Here is a 12,800-nt window from a genome sequence, read left to right as displayed (position 1 = left end):
GTCATCGTCTGGAGAGCTGCCCCAGCTTTAATGGCTTTTCCTCAGCCGAGGATTTGACCTCCTTTGGCTCTCTGCGTGTGATCGCGGTTCTTTCCAGAAGAACAAAAGTGGCTTTAATATTCATCTGAGTGCTGCTTTGGGAGATAAAATCTGATCGTTGTAAAGCCTATTTAAATAACATAACTGTTTCCTGTTGTCAGGATCTGCTGCATGAATTTAGCCCTTAATTAAAATTCTAGTGCAGATTTCGGCAGCTGGAAATAGAACAGTGCAATTAGGAACACTCCAAATATAGCGCTGACTTTTTTCACGCTACCATCTCATCCACATGGAGTGGGAACAGCCTCATCTTTTTACTTGTCTTGATACTCAGAAAAATGAGTACTACAGGATATAATTGATTGGGAGCCATTGAACAAATATAGTTGATGCCAGATGTAACTCAACCAGGCAGCAGTATAGAGAGGCTCTAATATTCCTTGTCATCACTGTCAACAGTTGGAAGTAAAATTTGGGTCAACCTACAGAACTATTGAAGAAGTAAATAATCCTTCCCTTCCTCCTGCTGATAGAAAAGAAGCCAAATCTGAAAGAAATCATTTTGTTCCTAAAAAATAAATGATTTTGTTCTTAAAAAAGAAGGGTAAATTCACCTTTTTTTTTTTTTTAATAGTTGCTAAACAATTTCTTGATACAGGCTTATTTTGGGCACAGACAAGAGGCCAATTTCTTGGAGGAAGCTAAAGGCAATGTTTTATTGCCTTTTTCCTCCTGTAGGTCTTTCAGCAGATATAGTGCACTACATGAAGGAGCAGTACAATGTAAAATTGAGCGATAAAGAACATTGAGTGTCTTATAATGTCACGTATGTGGCCTGTGTGTACAAAGCCTGTGTACTGATACATTAATTTATTGCAAATGCCATCTAGATATAGCCTCTTTTGGTTGATTTGCTTCTTTGCATTTCTTCATACTGTATAATTATGTATGTGCAACCAAGTTTCAGTGATGAAATCAGTTTCTTGAAGCAGTGTGGTTAAAATGGTATGTAAACCCCACAGAGGTAAGGGAAGAAAATCAGTGATTGTCTTCACAATTACAATCTTTGTCATAAGGGCATGTTGGAGGGAAAAAAATGACAGCAAACCTCATTGTACTTCTTATGTTTGTAATTACACAGACTAAGAAATTATATCTTATTGTAACTGCCTCTTGCTTACCTACTTACCTTGGATTACATTCAGACTGAGGAGGCCTGGGCTAGCCACAAAAATTTCAGAGATTAAACATGAGAAAACATTATTTTCTCCATAAAATTTTATTTCAACTGAAAAAGTAGTAATACTATCTCAAAGAATCTTGAGATTTGCATTGCTCGTATAGAGATTTGCAGAGAAATGAGTGAACATTGTGCTTTCCCAATAGCATTACCATTTTGTAACTGAATCTTTTATTTTCCTGTTTTGTTATTATTCCCAGGAAATACAAGTTTTTCCACATAGAATCTACTCAGTGATTTTTAATCACCATGTTTAATCCATGCAGTAAAGGATCTGTTGTTACTACTCCCCCTAGGGTGAATTATTATCTAAAGGTGGCCTGGAAACTCCACAAAAATATCGGCTTTGCCATCTGGTGGAGATCCTCAAGAACAGCAAGTAGCCTTCGACCAGGAGAGGCAGGTGTTTTTGCTTCCCCAAGTACAGCATCACCACGAATAGAAGCACTGGTGCAAAAACATTAGGCGAGGCATCTGATGTCAATCTAGTAATTAAAGTAGGAATGTAAGCCATGGGAAAGGTGGGAGAACAAAAGTCATAAAACCCTGTTACAAGCAACATATGGGCATCATTAAAAAAAAGGTTGAAAGGTAATTAAAGGAGCTCTAATGACAATAAATTACACTTATCTCATAATAAAAATTTTAATGCCAGTTTCTCCTGTGTCATTCTTTCATTTTCATTCCCAGTTCCTTCTCTGTCCTTCTCAGTTCTTCTCATGTCTCTCCTCTAATTTCTTCTCCCCAAATCTGCCTTTTTTTTCCTTCGTCCTGTCTGTTCTTTCCTACATTCATCTACTGCTTTTGCTCCTCTCCATCCCCTCTTTTGCTTTGTCCCTCTATTTTGTCTCCTACATTTTTCTATTTAACTATATTTAAATATTTCTATTTAACTTTGCTTTTGACAGATTTGTTGTAATGTCCTCGATGAAGAACCACTGCTGCAAAATTCCTGCCAATTCCATTTGGTGCTTGTTCACAAAACCAGAGGGGACACTGCAAAGGCTGAAGAGTCTGATGCTATGGGGGAGGGAGGGCACAGGAAGCTCATTGGGACAGCATCTAACTTTTGGCAAGTGTTTATTTAGCATTCAGCACTGGGGTCTTAACTGTAAGATTGAAATCTGCCAAGTTATGCTAAGTTATATGATAATATTAACAACAATAACGTGGTGACAGTTCTATATTTGTACCTCTTTAATAGCACCCTTTTTGGAAAGCCAATCCTCACAGTTTATTTGTGTAAGAAACAAAAGAGACTCCTTCATCTAGGAAGTGAATTTCAAACTGTTAGCTCATCTTTTGCAGGGAATCCTCAGAAGCAAACTGGGTGGTTACATTTTATGTCATTTTCTCTGTCAATAATGAGCATATGTCAGGATACCGGGGGAGTTCCTGCATTCATTTAAACCTGGTTTGTTTGTTGGGGCTTGCAAAGACTGAAGGCACACGGGTGTGTTTTAAAACGCGCTCTGAGCTGAACTAAAGCTGGATAATAAAAGCAGAGTAACAAATCATGGCTGTGCTGTTTAGTACACAGACATTCATTTGGCCCTGCAAATTAGCAAAGCAAGTTTTAGGTTCATTTCTGTAGGTGTTAAAAGCATACAAGAATATTGCGGAATCGCTGTGCTTGGGTTTCGGCTAAGATCAGTCCCTTCTGCCATGTCCCTGACGGGTTTAGACGCAACAGAAAGGTACAATTCTGTTGCATGGGAGAAAGCATCTATTGCAAAGTGCAGAGCCCAGTTCCTCCACCATTTCTTGCACAGTCTCTCAAAGCTGGCAAGGGTGGTGGTGGAGAAGGTCGAAGGGATCTGCTGTTGTGTGGATCCAGCCCATAGCAGAGTGGGCGCACAGCAAAAGGAAAGGGATGTTGCAGGCTTCAATCTATAGAAAAGCCCATGGAGTGCCAGTGTCCTGAGTTCAGCTTCTCAGGAAGTATTTGTCCTTAAGTAGGCTCTGAACACAGCACCAAATACACAGCAACAGAGTGCAGTGCTAATCTTTCGTTCATGGTACCAGCTCCAGCCTGGTGACGCACAACAGAGCTGCAACACTAACGTGGAAATCCCAGATGGCATTCAAACTGGCTGTAACAAACAATAATTTCCACTTCAGTAGCATGCAAGGAACTCACAGCGCATTGCAAACTTTAATTAATCCTCACAGTCCAGTTGGAATGCAGAAGGATTACATCCCTCATCACTGAAGGAAAGATAGCTCCAGAACAAACCATGGCAACTCTGCAACATTATTCAGGAATTTCTGCCAGGATGCATACTGCACTGAAACTACAGGGGAATTCAAGTGGATAGAGTGAAGAGAGAAGGAATTAAATACAAACTGGAGCTCAAAATCAGCATTGCATCCCTCCCAGCACCAGGCCATGAAACAGAGATGTTAAACAGCAGGCAATTTACCACCACCGCAACCACCACATAATTTCATACCCCAGTGTTATAGGTACTGATTGAGCTAGATGAGTATTGGCAAAAGTGTTGTTTGAGCAGTTGCGGGGGATTCTAGCAGAAAAGCCGAAAGCACTGCCGAGCAGCTAATAAGTGGCTGTTCTTCAGTCACGCTGCACTCAAAATAGCTTTCCAACAGGGGAAAAAGCAAATTCTATTGGCTTCAACACCTGGTTGAGCAACTTAATAAGGACAAAATTGAAAGTTAGAGCTGAATCATTATTTATTTTATAACTACATCTTCATCACACAGTCCACTCCAAAATGGGAGTTATTTCATTTCAAATCAAGCTCGTGCCAGCTTTTCCTGTAAGCTCAGTCAGCACAGAGGTGAGGCGAAGGTTCATTGAAAACAATTTCTGACAGCAGCTGCTTTAGAGGAGGAGAGCAATCTGCAATCATGGAAAAGATTTTTTTCCCATTCTGCCTTGCCTTTCCCAAATTGTATTTCTTAAGTGTATTTATAATGCACCAGGAAAATGGTAGTAGTGCAAAGACTGTACTTAGTATTATTTGGGTAACGTTGATTTCCAAGCAGTACTTCAAAAGTGATGAGCAAACAGTTATGAAAGCAAAATGAAGAGGACACAGAAAGCAGTTTGTTCCTCTCACTGAAATTACTTTTTATGTATTTGAAGGCTGCTATTGTTTTACCTCTTAGTTTTCTTTTCTCTGATGTTCAACCATTCAGACTAAGCTTAGTCTAAACTTAAGACGATTCCTTTAGCCTTTACTTACAATTATACTTCCATGAAGCTTGGTAATCACTGGTGTCTTCCTCTGTTGTTTTTGTTTGTTTGATTGTTTGTTTGTTTTTCCCCAATAGGATCATACCTTCCTTAAAGTACCCCAGATTGGACACAGCATCCCAGCTGGGGCATAAGCATCTTGAAGGAGAGCTGAAGAATTTCTAGATGTTTTGTAGGTGATACCACTGGCTAAAAATTGCAGTAAGTGTTTGCTTTTTTTTTCACAGCTGCATGATATTGTTTACTCCCATTCAGCCTATGATGTATGTTAACATCCAAATCTTTTTCTGCCATGCTGTTACTTAGCTTGTCCTTCCTCACCTTTTGTTTTTACATTTCATTATTCTTGCCTAAATGCAGTGACCTGTTTGCTTTTAATGAGTTGCATCCTCTCAACTCCTTATGGAGTTGTTCTACAATGCATACCTGTTATGTTTGATTGGCAAAAATATCTATCCACAGTAATTATGAATAAATCAACATGCTTGTTTATTTAAAAAGAAGCTGGTCTCTTCTCTAAGGAGAAGTCTACCAAATGAAATCTTCTTTTTTTTTTTTATCGATGCAGATTATCATTTTTATCTAGTTTATTTCTCAGATAAGGGAATTCCCACTGCCTCATTTTTAAAAAGACAGACTTTGGAAGCCTTTATTTGAAAATACAGGCTAAGGCACTTAGATTTTTGCATTCTAGAATCACAGAAGGGCATACAGCCTTTTGGGTTCTTATACCCAAGTTTGTATCTACCACCATGCCAGTCAGTAAGAAAACATTACAGTAGAAATCCTGTCTACATGTTGCACCATTTTCCATGCGTTTGTTTCCTTTTTTCTCTTTTTGAAAGGGTTTCTCAGAAAAGAAAATATATATGTAGAAAAGTGAAGGTATTGTTTTTTGTTTTTTTCCTCATCAGAATATAAATTAGGAGAAGGACAGAGAGAAACAATGAAAAATAAGAGTGAAATGATGCAGGAAGAAGCAACAACTTCCTTCAAAACATTGTTTGTTCAGATTTCTTCAAAATATTTCATACTCGATTTGTTCTCTGTTTCCCATTTGTTCTAATATTTTGTGTACATTCAAGCAGTGCAAATGTGAATCTCTGTTCAACATAACAAACCTTTCCAGCAGGTTCAGGCAAGGGCTTCTGAAAGGTACAGTTAGTTCCCCATGCTCATCACAGTGGGCAGAAATCCTTTCTCTCCCACTCCATCCCCATGCAAGTCAATATTTCTCTCGTACTTACTCAAGCTCATTATAGAAATCTTTGCTTACATGCAGCAAAATACAGTTTTTCTCTTTTGTAATTCAGCTAGTCTGTTGCTCCTCCTCAATAACAAGATACACATCCAAATCAATATGCTACCTTTCTCCTCTCCTGAACTGTTCTTTACAAAATAAGCGTCAGTTTTGTGTGAGAAAAAGAATTGAAGGGAGAAGGCATTCTGCAAGTTAAAAGTCATACTTTCTCCCACTGGGTACTTCAGTTTTATAGATACTAGTTTTTATAATGAACAGTGAATATTAAGAAGACTCTAATGGTGGCTTTCAATAGTGATATTTAGCAGGTTCTTTCTCTGGTTGTCTCTCCTTTTTTGTCTTTATATTTTGTGCCTAAGTGCCTGCAAAGAAATCATTATTTTCTGTTAGATGTTTAATCACAAACCTTGCAAGGAAATTTGCTGTTTTCCAAACGGTGCAGAACTAACTTCATTACTACATTGACATATTAGGTACATTTGTCACCTGTGAAGTTCCATCTTCTTAAAAAAGTCCCTAGCCAATATTCCCTTTGGAAAAGATTATTTTCAAATGATACAATGGCTTGATGTACTATTTCCATCTTTCCTCCAGGTTCTTTTTTGCTGAATGTGACAACTTATGGGAGACAGGTAAGTTGCACAGAAATACACTTCGTGCCTGCAGTGGAAGGATTCTTGTATGTATTTGTTCTTGTTTCTCTAGTATCAGATCCTCAGCCTCCTTTGAAGTCAGCACCAGTATATACAGAGGGTCTGGAGCCTCTCTGCAAAACTGCCTTACCTCAGCCTCATGGGAAATCAGTAGGAGCTGCGGGAGTGCAACACTGCTAAAAATGCATATTTTGCAACTTTTTAGCAAGTTTCTTCCAACAGCCTCAAAGCTGTTATGGTACCAGAGGCAGGCCTGAGGAAAAGAAGAATCTGGGTCAGCCAAAGCTTCGCTGCTCTCAAACATCTAGACTGGATGAGCCTACATCTGTAGCTAAATATGTCAAGAAGTTCTGGATTCCTATTTCTGTTCACTGATCATTAGGTGTCATCATATGAGGTGTCACCCCAGTGTTCAGTCACGCAACTATCTGAAAGAAGGAACTTATTTTCTTTGTACAAGGGAGACTTCTAATGAGGTACTGGTCTTTTGTTTAGAGCTAATTGCTTTAAACACAAAAGCAATACTCATCTTATTAGACTTGCTGAAGATCTAAGTTCAGTTTCCATAGGCTATGTGATCTTGGAAAGTAAGTTGGATCTCATCACACATCCTCTTCACTCCCAAAGATGGGGATATTACCACACCTGCCGTATGTTACAATTTGGCACCCTTAGGGGAAGGACTCTGTGTCAATAAACATGCACAAAAGGTGAGAGTGTGCTCAAGGTCTCGAGCATTTACTGCAGGATATAATATACATAGTGCAATTTACAGGGAGAAATTACAGACCATATATTTAGAGAGTGTACTTCATTCTTTCCATCATTTAGCAGATGGGAGAAAGTTAGAGCAATGGAAGTATTTTCTTAAGACCCCAGTAAGAAAGTCACTCAGTGAGTGATTCTCTGAGAGGTATTAACTAGAATTCAATTTATTGCAGCTGACAACACTATAAGGAAAAAGAAGATACTATAGATAACAGTATATGCCTTCAAAGGCTAGGAAACTCTGAATTGTGCACCATTGGATAGATCTCCAGTCAGGACTTGGTATATGTTGCAGACCCCATCCGTGAAGAAGGTCACTGGCATTTTGGTATGATTTTCCTGAGCTTTTCCAGAATTTTCTTAGAATAAAATAGCTATTTTCATCATTTCTACTGTCAAATAAAAGGACATTCGTATGTAAACACATTGCTTCGCTAAAAGATAAATACAGGACATGCAGGTGGTGTAATCACTGGTGCCAAGTGGGAACTGCCAAAGGGCTTCTTCAGTACAATTAGCAGGCTAAGTTTTTCCTGCTGCCAAAGCGCACATGCAGCGCAACACAGACCCAAATACCAACGTGTATGGACAGGACAGGACAGCACAGGCCTGCACCTTCTCAGGTTAGCTATGACAGATCACTAACTCCTTAACATACAGTGCTCTTCCAGTTAGAATCTCTGTAAAAGTGGGTGTGCATGTGAACCCTCATGAGACCTCATGTACACCTCAAATTGTATGGAAGAACGCACCTGGAAAGAACAAATGCCAGAAAAGTAACAAATGCAATCAGAGTGCAAATGAAATAAGGCGGGCAAGAAAAGCTAGTTTTCACCATTGTACATAAAATTTTCAGACAAAGAAAATTAATGTTTAAAATCAATGTGTTGCTGCTTTAAATATAGATTTAACTAAATGTATAATGAATTGTAAATAAAGAAGTCTGTATAACACACAAATATATCTGTGTAACACATGCTTACATACCTGTTTCAAGTCATTTCCTGCTCAGCTTCTTTGCTGCTTATAGCATTGTGTAGCGCCTTCTGGTACATATGGTATCTTCAATGGAAAGGTGTTGTCACCTACTGTAATTGCACAGATTTCCCCTGCAGGAATTCAGCCGTGTAACTACATTCAAAGCATAAAAAATGTGTGAATTAAAAATACAACTTTGCTTTTTTTGTTATAACCAAGCATATATTTTTTCCCCCTAAAATAAAGACAGGAAAGACAGAAACATCATAGGATTATCTGAGCCTTCTACATATCATTCATAAAGACTGCCAAGTGTAGAAAGGACAGTACTGCATATGTTATTTTTTGGCTCATTCTGGTTCTTTAACCCTAGTTTAACAGATAAACCTTATTTTTGTGTCACCTGTAAATACTGTTATTGAAACAGTTTATCAAAAACAGGGAGATGTTTCCTCTCTGCAGAATTCATCACATATTTATGTGTTATGTGAAGCAACGGTTTTATACTGAAAATACATATGCAAACTGTAATGCTGCCATCAGCTCCTACAGAAGCCTCTTAAGTTTTATATATGCCACCATCAGATTTTGGGTGTGTTACGCATACAGGACAGCAGCTGAAGCTGGTTGAGAAGATCTCTTGAAAATTTACAGCAACACAGCTATCCACCCCGTTGCAGTTACCTCCAGTAACCCTACCCAGTTCTGGAACCCTTTCTTGGTGGCCATGTTTCCTTTTTCCCTTTGTCCCCACCAAACATTTGTTTTCCTCATGGCTTTCCCTGTGGAAGTGGACAAGAAAAATTAAATAATATCAGTCTAGCTTTGCATTGCTGCAGTTGTCAGTGAAATGCCAGTTCAGACTACCTTGGCGCAGGTGCGCCCACAGAGGCAGTTCATCTCTTACTATTAGTATTATGCAATTACATTATTACTTCAAGGTCTCTAGATTGGGTCCTAATTGCACCAGGCTTTTTCTCTGACTAAAGCTGGCCTTTTTGTGTGTACATAAACTGTTCTGACTGATGACGTTGATCCAGGCTAACAGATTCCTACTCTCAGCCTTTTGTTACTGCTCCTTTTTTGCAAGGGGATATTCCCTGCCTCTGCTCTGCTCTTTTAACTGTACACCCTATCATCCCCTCCCTCGGTTCTGTAAAATGATTCAAGTTTCAAAAAAATAATAACAACAAAAAAAAATGCTCTCAAGTATCAAAAGAGACACTCTTTAATATTACTCCCTCATTATTCAGTTGGGGAACTGAGATACAGAGAGATTAAGTGAGTTGCCAGAGGAAAAGGAGGAAGGATGCAGGAAGAAAATTTAGTTCCTCTGAGTCACAGTTCAGCATCTTAAATAGAAACCCTCTTTGTTCTGACTTCACCTTACCTCTGAGTGTTGCCCAATCTCTTTATGCTCAAACTTTCCACTTCTAGGCTGTATCTCTTCTCATTTCAAAGGGAGACTTTCTTGTCACACAAGACAGGCACAAAGGAGATTAAGAGGTTGTTCTAGCCTTTTCATCTCTGGAACTTTTCTTCACTGCTACTGCTGCAAGCTGCTGCATATATCACTAGCAAAAATGATGTCCTGGAATCACAGCTTTCGCTTCGCTGACAAAGGTGTTTTGTTGTTGTTGTTGTTGTTTGTTTTTTCCCAGTATCATATTTGTTCAGCGTACTGTTTGTTTGCTAGCTCCTGCCTGGCAAGCTTCGTCTACTTGCTTTGTGCATAAATGTCAGGGATAATTCTGAAGGCTCAGCATGATTACCAGTTGGCCAGCTGCCATGTTGGTCTTTAGGATTAATTTTCCATCCACAAAGTGGCATTTATTTATTTATTTGTATTTAAAAAGTTCCTCTGCCTATTGTCTCTAGATGTACAAACAAAAGGTTTTAGCTAAACATAAATATGCACTGTCTGAATTAATGCCCACTGATGAAAGCCCTTCATAACCAACCTAAACTAACACACGAAGCTCTCCTACATCTTGACATTCTTCCATGCTCTTCCCCAAAGTCCGGAGAAAAGATATATTCTGCAATGTGACCCACTGCTGAAAAAACTTGGAAGATGGCACTCTAGTAGGGAAGCAAATTCCAGGATCAAGTATTGCACATTCCTACTTTCAGTCAAATTAGCACAAAGTGCAATTTTTTTGTCTCCTTTGCCTGAGGCAGAGAATCCTCTGTTGAGTTTTACTGCATGCAGCTAGATACTGTAAAATATATTCACGGTAACAATTTCATTCAAAAATACCTATGGTCAGAACCTAAATTTTCCTTAAATTCTAAAAAAAAACAAGTGAACTTATGCATGAAGGCATGGAAGAGGAGATTATTAAATCAATGTGGACAACTCTGCAGTGCCTTTGTAACTATTCTTAAAATAGTAATAGTCCTGCACATTTAAAACTTAAGTACGGGTACAACACTTCCATCAGTGTATCAAATGTATGGCCACTAAACAATACTGGAATGTTGCTCATGATAAAACAGTAACTGAGAACTCCAAAGCAAGCTGCTACTAACAGCAGGAGCATTATGATGCTCCAAATGCAACAGAAGAATTTTTGGTTTTTTTAACCAAAGGGAGCAAGTCCTCCAGAAGTTTGGCTTCAGCAGACTCTTGCAGTAAAGAAAAGCATGCCTGGGATCTGTTTTCATTCGCTACCACCAAAAGTGCAGCTTTCTCAGCATATTCTTCTAGTCTGCCTTTCATCTGCACAATGCAATTTCTCTGAACTTTCCTGAGCTCGTCAAATTCTTCTAATACATTCCTTAACTGGTGGACTCAGAGTTTTTCTTGCTTATACATCTTCTCCTTCAATGCCAGTTTGATTTGCAGGTGTTCCACACGCCTCTCATTTTCAAGCATATTCCTCATTCCTACTATATCTTTCCCTTTATACTAGTTACTATCCCAGCATGCAGAAATCCAGCAGGACATTCCCATGATCTCTGCCTTCAGTTGTTCATTGATTTTTATCCAGATCTCTACTCTGCAGTTCTATCTGTTTGATCTTGTTTTCTCTGTCTTTCAGTTAGATTCCACTCAGATTCTGGACTGATCCATGGCCTACAGCAACCCCCAAATAAACTAAAGCTGCCCCACACCTACACTATTTTATTTGTACCTCTACTGCGGCTATTTTAAAATTAGGAGCAGCCTAGACTAGCTGTATACAGCACTGTCATTGCTACTTTCACATCATCCCCATCCTCTGGTGCTCCAGTTCCAGGGCAAGCAAAGCGGGCTGTGTAATGCTGTCTACCCTACTCTCCAGTGAAGATCTGCAGCACCTTTAGAGCATCTGTGTGTTGGAATAATTAATGAGGTTTCCGAATCCAGCTCATCAACCTTCAAAGTTTTTTCTGCATGTCAGCAGTTCTTCTGCTGTTGCTATCAAGTGCCATTTCCAGGGCAGAGCCTGCAGCTTCCATTAACTCGGCATACTTCCACACCAAATCCTCGATGCAGCGTGTTGTGCCTCTCAGCGCACGTACTGCTTCTATCTGACATGACCTGTAACAGGCTGTGTGCATCCCTGCGCCAAACGTCTCATTCTGCATTCTCGGTGGCTGAAGCACTCCAATGACACCAAAGATCCTGTTTTTGTCGCAGTCAGTAACACCATGGGAAAGAAAAGGAAAGGAGAAGGAAATGCAGGCATTCATTAGTTAGAGCCTGGGCAATACCGGAGGATTTTATTCAGCTGCAATATAGTTTTGTCTGAGCGAGTTTCAAAGGTGAGCTGTATTAATACCAAGCTATTTTCTTCCCTTCTTTTTTTCTGCTTGCTGGTAATGTATCTCCCCGTTGTTAGAAACCAATTAGCGGGTGTATGGCACTGCAGAACCAGCAACATAACTTTCCGAAGGATCTTTACTGTCTGTGCAAATTCTCCTTCACTACTGTTACATAATCCCCTCCTTCTGGATGAGTTATTCTTCCATTTTATGCTGTTCTAGCATGAAATTACAAAGCCCCATGTTGCAAATTAGATCCCTGTAGGGATATCATATGTATCAATAACCCAACTCCAGCTGGCCTCAAAAAACTGACCTTTTTAAATGCCTCAGAAACTGCCCTCTTGAATGGGACTGTCCACTAACCTCGCAGGGGAGAGAAGGCAATAGGGGCAAGGAAGATTGTCAAGTTTTGCATTGTAAAGTTTGAACTTGTCAGCCTCATTTTCAGTGTGCAAAATCATTATTGTTTTTAATAATTTTGGAACATACAGCAGCTCTGAGTCACTTTTATTAAAATATCTTTGAACAACATCCCTTTATACATGCCTCACAAAAAAGTGTGGGGAGAGAGAAGGGGATTCAGAGATGTGCAGTGAAATTCTATGGAAGGAAAGCCTAGTTGGGAGGACAGGAGGCGATGTCCCAACTTATTTTAACCCATACAGGATTTGTTCATCACAGCTAAGGCTCACTAAAGCAGCACTCCACCGGCTTCATAAAACCCAAGGGAGATTTTGGCAAGTGATCATCACTGAAAATCCCTGCTGATGACTCCTCACACGGCTTCAGGATGCCTCCTGAGGACTCCCTGTAGCTGTTTCAGATGTGCAGCCTCCCTGCCTGTGTTGTATACAGATGCAGGAGAGAAAGACAAACTCCTGTAGACAA

The sequence above is a fragment of the Cygnus atratus genome, chromosome 5 (genome assembly GCF_013377495.2).
Source record: "Cygnus atratus isolate AKBS03 ecotype Queensland, Australia chromosome 5, CAtr_DNAZoo_HiC_assembly, whole genome shotgun sequence".
In the NCBI taxonomy this organism is placed as follows: domain Eukaryota; kingdom Metazoa; phylum Chordata; class Aves; order Anseriformes; family Anatidae; genus Cygnus; species Cygnus atratus.
The sequence above is the reverse complement of the archived record's forward strand: the minus strand, read 5'-3'. Positions refer to the sequence as shown.